General features: G+C 38.9%; 1 protein-coding gene across 1 annotated transcript in view; it reads left to right on the forward strand.

The window, feature by feature from the left end:
• The first annotated feature begins 17,375 nt into the window (after positions 1-17,375).
• The window catches only part of PPARG (peroxisome proliferator activated receptor gamma), a 190,716-nt gene continuing 190,352 nt past the window's right edge, over positions 17,376-17,739 (forward strand). Inside the window, exon 1 of the mRNA XM_007500246.3 lies at positions 17,376-17,687. The gene's annotated coding sequence lies outside the window, so the exon portion shown is untranslated. The remainder of the gene's footprint in view (positions 17,688-17,739) is intronic.

A 17,739-nucleotide genomic window follows, 5' to 3' on the forward strand; every position in this document is an offset into this window, starting at 1 on the left:
GAATATCAGGGAGGAAATGGAATTTGAACAGGGAATTTAAGAATGGTTAGAAATTGGGAATATATACCTTGGTGAAAAACTGTCCAGAGAGAAAGAATAGATAGCACTAAGGCACAAAGATAGGAAAAAGGAAGAAGAGAAAGGAGTATGTTCAGGGGAAAACAAGTAGTACAATTTAACTATATTGTAGGATTTTGATAGGAGAAAAAGACTAGAAAAGCATACACTAAAGTCAAATCAAGAAGAACTTAAACAGATACAAGAGATCAGATTTTATCTGGTAAGACAAAGTCATTGTAGGTTTCTGAGTTGAGGGAGTCATACAATCTTAAATATGATCCAGGAAGATGTAAAAAGAGTGTATAGGAGAGATTAGAAAAAAGAGAAATTAAATGTATGGAAGCTAGTAAAGACAAAGTAAGGATTATTTTTTAAAGATTTTGGGAAGATAAGTGACATGGTCAGGGCTATTTTTTAGAAAGATTCATTTGTAGCAATGAAACTTTTCCCCAAGAAAATTATAGTATTGTGTTTTCCCTCCTATATTTTTAATAGTTTCATCTTCCTCTTCCCACCTTGTAAATATTGGCATTCCCCAGAATTCTATTTTTTGCTCTCTTCTTTTCTTTTTCTAAAGTCGTTTTCCTTGGCTATCATGTAGATTCCCAGTATTCAACTCTCACCTCTCCACAAAAGATTTATGTCTTATAGATCCTGATCAAGAAAGACTGGCTGAAAATGGAGAGGGATAGAGAAAACCACCAAGAGATTTCTACTAAATCAAATACGGAAGAGAGTAAGAAGTATAACATTAGTAGAATGGTAGTAGAGAGGTCCTTTAATTCATAAAAATGATATCCAACAAGATAGACAGTAATAACATTAATAGCTTTAGCTCACAAAAGCCCAAGATGTGTTTTTGTTTGGTTTTTGATTTATTTGTTTGCTTTTTTTTTTTAGTAAAGCAGACATCTTAACCCAAGGAAGTAAATTCTGCCTCAAAAATGTGACTGAGAATTAAGATTATGAGATATAGAGATGAAGAAACTTCAGAGATCTAGTATAACTCCTTTACAAGGGATATGACTCATTACCTGACTAGAGTGAAGAAGCATATATCTTAATCAAAAGGGAAAATTAGATTTTAAAAAATAGTAGACTGGTATATTGTCCTGTGAACAAAAGAGTGGTAGAATTTGGTTGAGATTATTTTGGTGATGGCTAATGAAGTGATAGTTTGATGGAAGTATACTAGAGACTACTTTGTCAGATGGAGGAATTGGATGATGATTCCATTAAAGGTATAACAAGAAATAGGAGAGATCTACTAATTTAATATTTGCTAGAGTGCTATGATCACAGCAGGGGAGTTGATAAATTCTTGATTGTCCTTAATGATAATTTTATTCTTCAAAACATAAATAGTTAGAGAAAATGCTATTCTTTTTTTAAAAGATTTGATTTTTTTGGATCACTTTCATTTTCAAATATATTCCTCCCCCTTCTTCTACCCAGAATACTATCCCTGATGATAAGGAATAAAAAAAAAGGAAGAGGAAACAAAAGCAGTTTAGCAAAACTTAAGCAACAAAACAGCTGGGTCTGGCAGTATAAACAATATTCCACACTCTTAATCCCCCACCACTGTAAAGAAAGAGGAAGGTACATTTTCTCATCTCCCCTTCAGGGTCAAACTTAGTCAATATTTTACACTGCATTCACTTTATTTGCTCTGTTTTGTTGTACATCTATGTTATTGTAATCATGTGCATTGCTTTTCTGGCTCTGCTAACTTCCCTTTGCATTAGTCCACACAAGTTTTTTTTATGCTTCTTTGAAATTCACATATTTGTTATTTCTGATGACACAGTAATATTCCATTATATTCTTGGAACTGCTGTTCTAGATCTAATCCTGACCAATAAGGAGGATCTGATTGTCCATGAAGAAATGTCTGATTTCCTTTTGAGGAAACACTATCTTAAGAGTTCCTGACAGATAAGGAGAGGAAAGCTGAGCATAGCTTAATATGTAATATCCTTGCTTTTATGAAAGTGGATCTCAAAAAGGTCAGAGGAAGTATAAATAGGATGCCATAGCTTAATATTCCAAAGGAGGAATCAGTCTAAAGTTAATTGGATACTCTACAGAACAAGTAATTCCAATTCCCATGCCAATGCTACCACTTCTTCAAGGCTTCTTCTATGTCTACTCCTCAGGCCTGGAATATGCTCCCTCCTCATCTCTGCTTTTTAAAATCTCTATGTTCCTCCAAAGTATAATGGGGGGAGGGGAAGGGAGAAGGGGAAGGGGGGAGCGGGGCAGGGACAGAGATAGGATGTTCAGTGGATAGAGAGTCAGGACTAAAGATGGGAGATCCTGTTCAAATGTGACCTCATAAACTTCCTAGCTGTGTGGCTCTAAGCAAGTGTCTTAACCTCCATTGACTAGTCCTTACCGCTCTTCTGCCTTGGAACCAATTAATAGTATCGATTCTAAGACACAAGGTAAGACTTTACATATATTTCAGGTGCCACTTCTTGAACCCTCTCTCAATAAGTAACTAGTACTTTCTTTCTTTCTTTTAAACTATTAATTTTATTTCCTAAAGTGATCAAGGTAAAAAAGAAAAGAGTCTGTGTTCTAAAATATTTATACCAGCTCTCTTTGTTGTGGGAAAAAAAATAGAAACTGAAAAGATTTCCCTCAATGGGGAAATCGTTAAACAAGTTGTGACATGATTGTAATAGAATATAACTATGGTGTAAGAAATGAAAAACAGGTTAATTTTATAAAAACATGGAAAACTTATATGAAATTATGAAATAAACAGAACCAAAAGAACATTATACACAGACACATAAATATAGTTTGAAGAATGACTTCTGTATATGCATCTCTTTAAATAATTTGAATTATTGGAACACTAATGCATTGCTGGTGGAATTATGAATTAATCTAGCCATTCTGGAAGGCAATATGGAATTATGTGCAAAGGACTTTAAAATAATACATACCCTTTGATCTAGCAATACCACTACTAGGTTTAGACCCCAAAAAGATAATAAGGAAAAATTCTTGTACAAAAATATTCATAGCTGCACTCTTTGTGGTGGCAAAAAACTGGAAAATGAAGGGTTGTCGCTCAATTGGGGAATGGCTGAACAAATTGTGGTATATAATGGTAATGGAATACTATTGTGCTGTAAGGATTGATGATCTGGAGGATTTCTACATGAACTGGGAAAACTTCAATGAACTGATACAGAGTGAAATGAGCAGAACCAGGGGAACATTGTACACAGAAAGCGAAACATTGTGGAACAATCCAATATAATGGACTTTGCTCCTAGTAGCAATGCAATAAGCCAGGACACTCCTGAAGGACTTATGGGAAAGAACACTATCCACATTGAGAGAAAGAACTGTGGGAGCAGACATTCAAAAGCAAAACATATGACATCACTTATCACATGAATATATGGATATGTGATTTGGGGTTTAGACTTTACAAAATCACTCTATAGCAAAAACGAATAATATGGAAATAGGTATCAAGTGAAAACATTTGTATAAACTAGTAGAATTGCTTATTGGCTCTGGAAGGGTAGAGAGAAGAGGGGAGAGAAAGAAAATGAATCATGTAAATATGGAAAAAATTAAAAATTAAAATTAAAAGTAATAATAATAAAATAATTTTTAAAAGAAATAATTTTAATTGAGGGCAGAGCCAAGATGGCAAAGCAGAGAAAACTAAGCTCTCCCATATTCCTTTCTGAATACTTTAAAATAATGCCTCAAATTAAATTCTAGACTGGCGGGGCCAAAAAAAGTTCAGAGTGAGACATTCTCCTAGCTGAAAACAATACAGAAGATCAGAAAGAAATATTTTTGACATGAGGGTAGAGGGGAAGGCTGGCCTGGAGCCCATGAGGATGGAATACCAGTTGATGGAACTGGGGAGTGGTAACAGAAGCAGCAGTAGCTTCCAGAGCTCTCAAGCCAGAGATGGTAAGGGGACCTGGCAATCTGTCAGAAAGAGATTATAGAAGCCCCTTGTGCTAGCACTGAGAGAGAATCCAAATGCCATTTGGCAACTCATTTCCCTATTCCTACTTCTGGGTGATAGGTCAAGGAGGAAGTGGCAACCCTGGGGGCACCTGTTTGGCAACTCCATTACTTATACCCACTTCTATATGTTAAGAGTAAAGATTATCACTTTCAATCAAGAGGGAGTGGGAACCCTGAAAGACAGTACATTCAGTGCCAAGGAATCTTGGGTAAGGACCAGAGTGCAATTCAAGAGAACAGTGACCCTACCTCTTCCCAGATCACATCACCTTGGAAGCACCCAAAACTTCCAAACTTCCAGAATGGTTCTGAAAATAGCAGTGCAAAAAAGCCTGGTGCTTCAGACAGAGTCTTTCCCCACCCATATACTGGGAATAGAGCCCAACTTTAACATAAACTTTTAAATCAAGGGTAGAAACGTGAGTAGACAAAGAAAAAAGAACCTGACCATAAAAAAAAAATACAAACTCGGAAGCACAGGAGAAGTCAAAACATCCATAAGCAAATCTTTATCATGTTGGGGCGGGAGAGGGGGGATGTGAATTGGACACCAGATCAACAAGAATTCTTGGAAGAGTTAAAAAATTATTTTCAAAATCAAATAAAGTGGCAGAGGAAAAATTAGGTAAAGAATTGAAAGCAAAGGGAGACAGTCATGAAAAGATAATAGCTTGATGAAGAAGGCACAAAAATACTGAAGAAAACAATATGCTAAAAAACAGAATTGGTCAAAAGGGAAAAGAGATACAAAAGCTCCCTGAAGAAAATAATTTCTTAAAAATTAGAATTGGGCAAGTGGAAACTAATGACTCCATGAGACATCAAGGAACAATAAAACAAAGTCAAAATAATGAAAATGGGGGGGGGGGGGGGATGTAGAGTATCTCCTTGGAAAAAACAACTGACCTGGAAAATAGATCTATGAGAGATAATTTTTTTTCTAATTAAATTTTATTTTATTTTTCCCCAATTACATGTAAAAATAGTTTCTAACATCTTTCAAAGAATATTGAGTCTCAAATTCTCTCCCTCCTTCCCTTCCAAATACCTCCCCATACCTATTGTGATGGTAAGCAATTGGTGAGAGAGAACTTAAGAATTATTGGATTACATAAAAACCATAATAGAAGAAAGAACCTAGATATACTATTCCAAGAAATTATCAAGGAAAACTGCCCTGGTATCCTAGAACCAGGTGGCAAAATAGAAATTTATAGAATTCACTAATCACCTCCTGAAAAAAGATCCCAAAATGAAAACTCTCAGGAAACTCCAAATTCCAGAGTTCCCAAGTCAAAGAGAAAATGTTTCAAGCAAGAATAAAGAGATCATTTAAATACCATGGAGGCTCTGTCAGAATCATCCAACATCTAACAACTACCACATTAAAGGAAATGAAGACTTAGAATTTGATATTCAGAAAGCCAAAGGAGCTAAGGTAAAAACCAATAATAAACTACTCAGCAAAACTGAGTATAATTCTGTAAGAGAAAAAAATTGATATTTAATGAAATAAAGGACTTTCAAACATTCCTGAAGAAAAGACCAGAGCTGAATATAAACTCTGGCTTTCAAATACAAGACTCAAGAGAAGCATAAAAAGGTAAACAAGAAAAAGAAATTATAAGAAACTCAATAAGGTTAAACTCTTTACTTTTTCTTAAGGAAGATGATACATGTATCTTCTAAAAACTTTTATCATTATTAGGGCAGTTAGAAGCTTTCTCTGTGTAAAGACAGTGTGGAAATGAGTTAATTTTGTTGGAATGATATAAAAAATGGGTAAACAATAAAGTAGGATGCTCTAGGGGGGAAGGGAAGGGAAGAATGAGGAAAATTATCTCACATAAAAGATGTAAGGAAGAGCTTTTATAGTGTGACCTTGGACAAGTCATTTACCCTTGGTCTGATTCGGTTTTCTCAAATGAAAAATGGGGATCATAACAACACCTACCTCCAAGGATTGTTGTTAGGATTAAATGAAATAATGTTTTTAAAGCACTTAGAACAGTACCAGGCACCAAATAGGAGATTAATAAATGTTTATTTCTTTCCTTCTTTCTAACTCTGATAGTTACTGTCCTATATCTCTCCTCTTTTTTCCCAACTATATTTCTTGAGAAAGTTGTCTACACTTACTCACTTCTCACTGAATTCTAAAGTTAAATGGCTTGTCCAAGGTCATACTATGAGGAAGTATCTAAGGCAGTGTTTGAACACAGGTTCTTTCTCAGTCCAAGCCCAGAACTCTATCTACTATATCACTTAGCTGCCCAGTAGTATCCTAGTAGGATCCAGTTAGGGATTTTCAAAGATAAGGGAGACAAAGGCATGTTTTTAAGTAGCAGGGAAGGAGCCAGTAGATAGAAAGAGATTTAAGATAAAAGTGAAAAGGATTGTAGAGGCAATTCACTAAGGAAGTGAGGAAGGGATGATGAGATCAGTGGCATATTTAAAACAGTTAGACTTAGAAAGAAGAACAACTTCTTTATCCTAGACCAGTGTGAAGAGAGAAAATGGTTGGGGAAGATAGTCAAATGATTTGAAATGAGGAGGCAGGAAGGCAGAGCTCTCCGCAAATGTCTTCTATTTTTTCAATGTAGTTTGAGGTAGAGTCCTCAGCTGAGAGTCAGGGGAAAGCTACTATTGAAAGAAGAGACAAGATCTGGAATAGCTGTTGTGTAAAGCGGGATAGTGAAAGAATTCAGGAGGAATAGAAGATTCACCTTGCTTCAGTGAAGACCTAATTGAGATTATGTAACATACATTTATAGTAAAACTAGTTGGCAAGGTTTTGTGACTGTCCCCAGCTACATTGAATAGGTCTGAAGGAAGCAGAGATTGGGGAAGGATGCAGGTTTGGGTTTGGTAAAGCATAACCAGTAATAACACAAGGAGGAAAGAGATTCTAGGATAGAGAATAGTGTCGAGTTGAGTTGGATCACCCAACAGATCAAAATAGGAAAGGGATGACCATGCAACCAGTGCAGCAGGGATGGCTTTGCTATGTTGGATTTGCTTCTGCTTCTTTACTCTGTATAAAATGGAATTCATCCCCTTTCTGTCTAGCTTTACCTCTCTCAAAATTCCATATTTTTATTGAAGACACTACCATCCTGCCAGTTGTCCAAGGTCTCAAATTTGGAGTCCTTTTAGATTTTTCTATTTCCTTCCCCCATCTTCACTCTACCATACAAATCAGATGATAGTACTTTCTTTTGATTGGAACATTGAGTGCACAGGTGGGAGTAATATGAAATAAAACTGGGAAGTTGTTGCTCCCAAATTACAAAACACCCTCAATTCTGAGTTTGTATTGTATTTTGAAGGCAAAGGATAGCTCCTAACACTTTTGAGAAGGGGAATGTATTATCAGATAATATGGCAAGTGCATATCCAATATAAGGACAACTTTCAGTGCCCCAGGAATCACTCTGAGACTTTAAATTGTTGAGGATAACTACATCACTTTGCAGATTGTAAATGCTTTTGGGCAGTGACCATGTATTCTTCATCTGTGAATAGTCTGTATTTTTAGTGCCATTTCTTTGTTTGTTTATTTAGTTTTAAGTATTTTTCTAAGGTTACATGATCCATGTTCTTTTCTTCCCCTCTTCCCTCCCAGAGCCAATAAGCAATTCCACTGGGTTATACATGTATTATTGCTCAATACTTATTTCCATATTCATTTTTGTAATAGAGTGATCTTTTAAAAACCACAACTCCATATCCTATACCCATACAAACCAATGATAAATCATGTTTTTCTTCTGTGTTTCTACTCCCACAGTTCTTCCTCTGAAGGTGTATGGCTTTCTTTCTCACAAGTCCCTCAGAATTGTCCTGGATCATTGCATTGCTGCTAGTAGAGAAGTCCATTACATTTGATCCTTCCACAATGTTTCAGTTTCTGTGTACAATGTTCTCTAGACTCTGCTCATTTTGCTCAATATCAGTTTGTGGAAGTCTTTCCAGTTCATATAGAAATCAAGCAGTTCATCATTTCTTAAAGCGCAATAGTATGCCATTACCATCATATGCCACAATTTGTCCAGCCATTCCCCTATCAAGGGACACCTCCCCCTCCCCCATTTCCCAATTTTTTGCCACCACAGAGTATGGCTATGAATATTTTTGTACAAACATTTTTCATTATTGTCTCTTTGGGGTACAAACATAGTAGCTGGTATTGCTGGATCAAAGGATATACATTCTTTTAGCACCCTTTGGGCATAATTCCAAATTACCTTCCAGAATGGTTGGATCAATTCACAACTCCACCACGCAATGCATTAGTGTCCCAATTTTGCCATGTCCCCTCCAACATTTATTTTCTTTTAACTGTCATATTGGTCAATCTTCTAGGTATGAGGTGGTACCTCAGAATTGTTCTGATTTTCATTTCTTTAATCAGGAGGTATTTAGAATACTTTTTCATGTGTTTATTAAATAGTTTTTATTTTTTCATCTGAAAATTGCCTATCTTATCCCTTGACCACCTGTCAGTTGGGGGAATGGCTTGATTTCTTATAAATTTAACTTGGTTCCTTATAAATTTGAGAAATTAGACCTTTGCCAGAGATAGTGCCATTTCTTACACATAGAAGGTGCTCAGGAAATTTTTAAAAAATTAAAATCATGAAGAAAACTTTAAAGTAGAAATTTAAAATAGGTTAATGCCAAAGTCTGAGAGTTACAAAGTCACACCAGTAAATACTGATGTAGTGGGTGTACTTAGGCATCTTCATCTCCTCACCAAAAAGGAATTTGTTCTAGCTTTGTTGATGTTTCCCTATGAAGAGGTGATACTATCTGGAAGTGGTTAACTCCTTGATAAAGTGATAATTCCTTTTCTAGTCCAGGGTCTTCAGGACACTACATTGTTAATGAGTTTTACATTATTCATACCCAATTCATCTCCTCTCCTCCAGTCACACCCACAGGCTTGGCCTTTGAGAGGGATCACAGAAAGAAAAGAAGAACTAGATAGGAAATATCCTAGAGAAAGATACTTGTCAGATATGAATGGACTTGTTCCCCTGGGGTTACGCCTTTGCATCCATGAAGCTCCTCTAGGGAATCATAAGTTCTGGAGAGCAATGTATATCAGGGAATCACATGGTCTCTCAGAAGAAGGAAACCAGGTAACCTAGAGATTGCAGCTGATGGAGAGAAGAGTAGAAAAGTAAGAAGTTTATGAACCAAGAAAAAGCTACAGGCCAGGAGCAGCAAATAACAATTATAAAAAAGAAAAAAAAAACAGACCTTGCATTTTAATTGTACTGTGAGTCATGTGGACTGTGTAGATATAGAGTAAAATAGTAGACTATCTATCAAACTCATATGATTCATAGATCACCCAGGAAAATACCATAAGTCCAGAGAATTATATGGATCCTGAGAAGGTAGTTGTCACTGAAAGGAAGGAATGCTTTACTCTCTAGTAACCTAGAGTATTTCCCTTTGTTAGAAACCAAAGGAGGAAGGTATTTAGTGCATTATTATAAGAAATAAACTTTTTACCATTTGTTTTAATATTAGATTAGACACATATTTCAAAATTGTGGAAAGTATAATTAAAATGAGTAAATAAGAAAACCATAAAAGACACCATCTACTTCAATATCAAAGAAATAACATTAAAGAAATAATATTTAAATAGTCATTTTATATTACTTCCAAAAGCCTAGGGTAGTAAGGAGGACATCTGTGATCAGCTGATTTTCCTTCTTCAGCCCAGAGCCCAATTGATAAAATCACAGAAGATAAAGAAAAACTAACCAAGACTCCAAGGTGTTAAGGTATTAAATTAAGTACAAAGAGGAATTTACAGTTTGTCACCCCTTTAACAGAGGTGTGATCAAAATTGTTGAAATTCCAGAGTGATAGCCAATTGAAAAGCTAGACATTCTCTACGAATCCAAAGTCCCTAGACAGAAGATAGTTTTAAGGAGTGACCTGAGGTCACTCACAAATAAGTGAGTCAGCCATGGCTGTGGATAAGGTAGAGAGAAACAGGTATAAGGATCTCATTTGAATGACCTGCCCCAGAAAAGAAGCTGAGCCTAGGGTGAGCAGCACTGTCACACCCAGAGATAGAGGGAGAAAGGAAGGAAGAAGGAAGGAAGGAAGGAAGGAAGGAAGGAAGGAAGGAAGGAAGGAAGGAAGGAAGGAAGGAAGGAAGGAAGGAAGGAAGGAAGGAAGGAAGGAAGGAACGAACAAACGAACGAAGGAACGAGGGAAGGAACAAAGGAAGGAATGAAGGAATGAAGGAAGGTACGAAGGAACGAAGGAAGGAGGGAAAGTTGAAATATTGTGAGAATTACTAAAATGTTACACAGAGACTCATCTTGTGAGCATATCTCACTGGAGAAATGGTACCAATAGACTTGCTCAAAGCAAGGTTGCCACAAACCTTCAATTTGGGGGAAAAAACAACTCACAATATCTGCAAAGTGTAATAAAGCAAAATGCAACAAAATGAGGCATGCCTGTAGTCAGAAATAGAACTAAAAGGGGAATAATTTGAGTTCTGAGTTGCCTCCACCAAATAGATTCTCTCTGTGTGCCCAGTCTTCCCACTAACATTGTGTGTGGCTATGAGAGAAGGTGCTAAAGGGTTTTGAGAGAAATATTTTCTAGCTACTACCCTTATGATGACATCTTAGCTTGATTCAAACTAATTGTGTCTCCTAGCTTGAGAATTTAAGGTAGCCATACTGAAAGGGTCAAATAAACTCTAGTTTTCAGATTGTGAACCCCATGGTACCTTATGAGAAAGATTCTTCTAATCCAGAAAGCAGGGGTCTTATGGAGCATTCGAGTTATTTTATGAGTCAAACAAAATCTTAATTTTACTCTATCTTGTCAGGCTCTTTTGGAACAGCTATATATTTATAGTGTTATTCTCATATGATGATTATATTTAATGCAAATCACAACATTGCAATGTTCTAGAAATGCCTTATTATTTATTGGTAACTGTTAGGCACATGTAAAAACTCACAATTGGGAACAATGAAGTGACTCAGTGAACTGAGAGCCAGGTCAACTGAGAGGGAGGTCCTGGGTTCAAATGTGATCTCAGATTCATTCTAGCTTTGTGACTCTGGGCAAGTCACTTAACCTCCATTCCCTAGCCCTTAGTGCTCTTCTGCCTTGGAACCAATACTTAGTATTGATTCTAAGTCAGAAGTTGAAGTTTGTAAGGAGTAAAAAAACAGAGGGTGAAATATAAAGGGAGAAACCTTCATATGAAAAATAAAGATTTTGCACATTACTCTAGAACATGGATTGCATTTAGATATTTGTCACTAGCCTCTCATCTGCATAAATTTCCCTAAAGAGGCTGAAAATGTAACTGACTAGATTACAACTGATCATAAACCAAGAGGCAGTTTAATAGTTCAGTAAATAGTGCTGGGCCTGGAGGTAGAAAGACTTGAATTCAAATCCAGCCCCAGATACTTACTAATTGTGTGCCCCTGGGCAAATCACAATCTCTCTTTGCCTCAATTCATTGGAGAAGGAAATGATAGCAAATTACTCCAGAACATTTGCCAAGAAAACCCCAGGACACATACTCCATGGGGTCAAAAAGAGGCAGAAATGACTGAACAATAACAATGACCAACATAAGCCAATGGGAGTACTTTATGGAAGGAACTGGCTTTGGATGAGGAAAGGCTGTTAAATGAGAAGAGTTATCTCTCCTGCCTAGAGTTAACCTATCTCTGCTCTGAGGGAATCAAAAAGGAGAGATTTCTTCCAATTCCAGCTGAAAGTCATTGACCTAGCTGAAAGATCATGGTAATATGCAGTTGGTGAATTAAAAATTCATAAGAGAGGTCATGTTCGATTATATAGTTTGGGGAGTCATCTATAAATGAAAGGGCGTTGAGTCAATGGGATCTGATGAGGTTATGAAAGCTAAGAATGTAGAAGATAGCAAACTCCAGGAAAAAGCACTGGGGGATGCTCCTTTTAGGGGGTAGAGGGATATGATGATCTAGCAAAGGAGGCTGAGAAAGAGCAATCATACAAGAGAAGAAAGAAAAAGATGTGTCACGACAGCCAACAGACCTTGGGGGGCTGAGAAGGGAAGGAGAGCATCAAAAACATAAGATGTCAGAAAACAATTGTCAAAAATTGTTTCTACATGTAATTGAGGGAGGAAAAAAAAGCTAAAGGAGGCCAAGGGATCTAGAAAGAAGACTCTGAACTGCCTCAGAAGCTGAAGAGAGGCTAAGATGAGGACAGGGAAAAAAAGGCCATTTGAATACAGCCTTGGAAGCCTTTGAGATAACCATTTCTGTAGAACAGTAGGATCAGAAACCAATTGGCAAGAGACTAAAGATTAAGTATGTGGTGAAGAAGTAGAGGCTAAAAGCAGAGTTTAATTTGACTATGAAATCTGGAAAGACCTGAAAGACTAACCAAGAATAGAAAAGAAAGAGAAAAAATAAAGCAGTTGAGTAAAACAATCATTATATCAGCATTGCCTATTATTATATGCAATGTTTTACATCCATAGATACCATGCCCCCTCCTCCCACAAATCTCTGCAAAGAAAGGAAGTATGTTTTCATATCTATTTTTCAGTCAGGCTTGGTTTTTATAATTATTGTTGAATTTGTATTTTTGTTGTTTTTTCTCTTTATATTGTTGGATCATGTATATTGTTTTCCTGGTTCTGCTTACTTCACTTTGCATCAGTTCATATAAGTCTTTTTTTTAACTCTCACTTTCTGTCTTTAGTAACAATTTTAAAAGAGAAGGACAAGGGGACAAGGGCTAAACAAATGGGATTAAGTGATTTGCCCAGGGTCACAGATGTGAAGTCTGAAGTCAGATTTGAACCTAGGACCTCCTGTCTCCAGGCCTGGCTGGATATCCATTGTGCTACCTAGCCATCCCTTATGTAAGTCTTCTAATCCCTTTTTTATGATGCAGTAAGATTCATCACACTCATGTACCATAGCTAATTTCACCATTCTCCATTTGCTGGGTATCTACTGTTTCCAGTTCTTTGCCACTATGTGTAACCTGGTTTTACCATGCCCACAGACTTATTGCCATGGAAATGTGATGATGGGTATTTCCCTGCTAGCCAGGCAGATTACCTGAATTTCTCAAAGTTCTGATAGTCTTGGTTTTTATTTTGAATGGACTTCTGATGACTTTTGGGAAGAAGGGATCAATACAGAGGTTGCCTTGAAAGGAACCAGAAAGAATCTATCCCTTCTCCTTTTTACCCACAGAGTGGGTAGCTCTTCCTGGCTCCATCACCAGCCCTCTTTCACACAGATTCTCTGTTACAGAGGCCAAGAGTCCCACCAGTAGCTGCCCTTTAGTAAGGAACCAGAGCACATATTCCAACAGTGGAAAGGGCCAGGGCAGACACCTCCAGGCTTGTTCATGGGATGATCCTTGCTACTTACAAAAAGAATCTTTGAATTTATACTGTCAATAGGTCGACAAAGGACATTTTAGCTAAAAAGAAGGCCGTCGTCCCTGAAAGAGATGATGAAATAAGCCTCTCTCCTATCAGTCAGGAGATAAGCATAGGAAGTGTCTTGAGCTGACAGGTATAGTGGCTATTTGTATTGGTTGTTTTTGCAAATAAAGGAAAATTCAAAGGGGTGGGGGGGGAGAATATTGAGAAATGAGTGTGGTATAAAAGAAAACTGCATCAATAAAACTATAAAAATATAAAGAGAAGGAACAAGTATAAGCACAGCCATATAGCTTCCATAAATGATTGGCCTGAGTAGAAGAATATTCATTTTCTTGTTCCTTTGCAGGCAAAGTAATAAAATACTTTAAAATAAAATAAGTGTTAAATTGTTCATATACTCTTTTTCTGAACCCCTGTCTGAGTCACCTTATTTGAAGAAAGATTCTACAGATTTTTTTTTTACACACAGCATTTAAAGAAATCACTGGCATATTAAAATGTCTAAAGTCTTTTCCCAGTGGAGCCAATTTGAGTAGGTTCAGAATACTATGGAAATCAATCCAATTACAGTCAACCCACATTACTAGACCTCCATTTCCTCCCCACATGGCATGAATTTTTATTGCGCAATTATAAACAGAAGGGACAAAGTTTCTTTAGTGAGAAGGAAAATATGTGTATATATAGATATATATGTATAGATGCATTATATTGATTTGAACTCTCTCTATTTAAAACACATACATTTATTTGATGTGTAGTTGTGTGTGTTTGATTTGAGTTCCAAAGAACTGCAGCCTAAAATACAAGGTGTTCCAAAAGTTTTAGTACAATTTAGGCTTAGTCTAAGACTTTGGGGGGCATCCTGCATCCAACTCAAGATCCAATGGAAGTAGCAGAGTGGGGAAGAATGGGTGTTAGCCCATTAGTAGAAGAAAGGGGAAAGTGAACAACCATCAAACCCAACAGATAATTTCAAGTCATTAAGCTCTGACTTGGAATCTTGGCTTTGCCACTCACTGTCTGAGAACCTTGGACTAGTAGCTTAAATGGATTTCAGCATGTAAATGTATAAAATGAGGCCCTTAGATGATTCTAAGATCCCTTGTAGCTCTCCACCCATGATAGTGATACCTAATTCGAATTCATTATCACAAGGGGAAAGTAGCAGTCCCCACATAATAGAAGGACATTTTCAAGCTCAGAGGTACTTTAGAGTTTGTCTGGTTTTACACTCCCAAGTGGTCTTACTTATAAGTACTCTAGAACTAGAATCCCCTCCATCTAGACTTAGGCTAGTGGCACTTTTCCCATTTGAAATTTTGATTTGTAGGAAAGAGATGGCACAAAAACTGAAGTGAGATGCCCTTCTGGTTGGGAAGAGTTTATACATCATTACATAGATGAAAAGGAGTTTGGGTATCTTTTGGTCACTGTACGACTGTATGGTCAAACTGGAGAACTGTTTATTTTTTATTTCTTAATTTATTTACTTTGAAGTATTTTTCCTTGGTTACGTGATTCATGTTCTTTCCCTCCCCTCTTCCCTCTCCACTCCTGGAGCCAACAAGCAATTCCACTGTGTTATACATGTCTTATCCCTCAATACCTATTTCCATATTATTCATTTTTGTAATAGAGTAATCTTTTAAAACCAAAACCCCAAATCATATCCCCATATAAACAAGTGATAAATCATATGTTTTCTTCTGCATTTCTACTTCCACAGTTTTTAATCTGGATGTGGATAGCGTTCTTTCTCATAAGACCCTCAGAATTGTCCTGGATCACTGCCTTGCTATTAGAAGCAAAGTCAATCACATTTGATAGTCCCATAATGTTTCAGTTAACATGTACAATGTTCTCCTGTTTCTGCTCATTTCACTCTGCATCAGTTCATGGAGGTCTTCCCAGTTTTTAATAGAAATCAAGCAAGAACTGGATATTTTTTTAAAACCCTTACCTTCCACTTTAGAATCAATACTGTGTATTGGTTCTAAGGCAGAAGAGTGGTAAGGGGTAGGCAATGGGGATCAAGTGACTTGCCCAGGGTCACACAGCTAGGAAGTGTTTGAGGTCAAATCTCTGGGCCTGACTCTCAATCCACTGAGCTGCCCAGCTGCCCCCAAGAACTAATTATTCTTAACACCCTTGGGATGTGCTTTTTGGAATAGAGTAAAAAAAAATGTTCCCACATGGTCATAAACTGGGAAATTTTGTGATTGAGATGTGTTAAACTTTGCCAAATCTCAGCAGCTCTAACATACTTTCAGTTGAAAGGGGGTACTAAAGTGGGGGAAACAGAAAGAGGCCCCAAGACAATGAAGATACCACCAGATGGGGCCATATGGCTACTACATGCCAGAGCCAGGATTGAGCCCAGGGTTCTTGATTCCAAATGTAGTGTTCTTTTCACCCATCCTTACTTGGCTCTCAAAATGTGTGATACTTAGAGAGGGGGTATTTTTAAATGTCATCTATGGCTCAGAGGAGACAAGATTTGGTGGGAACGGAGGGAAACAGGGTTCACAAATTTAGAAAAAGAAACAACCTCAGAAGCCAACTAGACCTGCCCCTTAATTTTACTGATGAGGAAACTGAGGTATCAGGATGTGAAATGATTTCACCTGTATTTCAAGATCTTACAGGTAGCAAGCATGAGATGGGATTAGAACCCATGGCCTTTGTCTCCACATCCAGAATTTTCCACAATGTCCCGATGCTAGGGAGATGTGAGTATATTTCTCAATGGGTTTCATTTCTGCCTGTTGTTTCCAAATGTCTGTATACTAGTAGTGCTTGATTGGGTGGGAGGGACTGGGGAAGAGGAAGACCTAGCGGATTGATAAGTCACTCTCAGCTGAAAAAGTCTATGAAGCTCAAAGGAAGACTAGTTTCATTTTGGATCTTAAGGGTGGGGTTGAGTCCCTACCCCCCCCCCCCAAAAGACTGCGTGTGTATGTTTTTAAGTTTGTCCCCCAGAAGTTTCCCGTCGGTCTAATCCCCTGTTCTCAAGGAACTTCTAGTCTAACCGTGAGTTGCAGGAGTGTAAAGGGAAGAATGTCGCTGAAAAGATGCTAGTCTCCTGGCTCCCAAAGAGTATGCCAGAAGGAGTTACACCCAGGGCCCAGGGAAACTTTCAGAACAGACAATAGCATTAGTAAGTTCTAGTCTTCCTTAAATTGTATGCAAGAAGCCCTCACAAGCCTTCGCATTTGCTTGATTGCACGTGCACATCCTCGAGTCTCGACCCCCCTCCTTGCGTACCCCCCCTAACACCCCAACCCCGCCACTTCTCGACCCCCGCCATGTGTCTCAATACAAAGAAAAGCACGGTGCTGGAAGCCAAAAGTTTGGGAACCACAGCTCAAGTGCAGGCCCGTCCTCAAACAGCTTCCAGTCTATCAGTCCCCAAGGGGCTTCCAGCTCGCCCACGCCCACGGTAACAGAAGGTCCTCAGACTTCAGTAGCCGAAGCGCTACGGGCCCTGCCTTGCCTTTCCCTCTCACACGCAAAGCCTCTCCAATGCCGCCTGGCCCGCTCCCCACCCCCAGGACCCTCGGAGGCTCTTTGGGCTGATCTCCTGGGTCACTGCTCCTGACACCCCGACTCCAAAGTTACTTTCAGTGGGGAGAGGGGGTGTCACTCCTAGGAGGCCGTGCGGGCCGCGGGTGAACTCCGGATGGCAATCGCTCCAGCGCGGACGCTGGGACCGCCTGCGGGCTGAACAGGGATCAGAACGCTGCCCCGGCAGTCACTAGGATAGTGTAGTGTAGGAAGTGGCTCCCTTTGGGAGCAAGCGAGCCAGCCAGCAAGCAGAGAGCACGCCCGGAGCGCAGGTCCCAGCGCACCGCCCCCGCCCCCGCCCCCTTCTTCCTCCTCTTCCTCCTCCTCCGCCCCCTCCCCTCCACTCTGCTCCCTCCTTGCCCCCTCCTGGTCCAGGCCCAGGCCCCTACCCCTGCCCCCGCCTCCGCCCCTGGCCCCAGCCCGGGCCCTGGCCCCGGCCCCACTTGGTTATCCGGCAGGAAGACCGCTCTGACACTCTGAGACAGCTCTGACACTTCGGAGCAGCAGCCGCCGTCACCGCCACCGGAGCTGCCCGGCCTGACTCGGCTTGGCTGGGACGGACACCGGGAGCCGGGGACGCCACCGGCGTCAGGTCAGAGCGCCCTGGCCGGATTGGACCGCGGGCCCCCGAGGGGTGGATTGGG

This window comes from Monodelphis domestica, chromosome 7 (assembly GCF_027887165.1).
Source record: "Monodelphis domestica isolate mMonDom1 chromosome 7, mMonDom1.pri, whole genome shotgun sequence".
Classification (NCBI taxonomy): Eukaryota; Metazoa; Chordata; class Mammalia; order Didelphimorphia; family Didelphidae; genus Monodelphis; species Monodelphis domestica.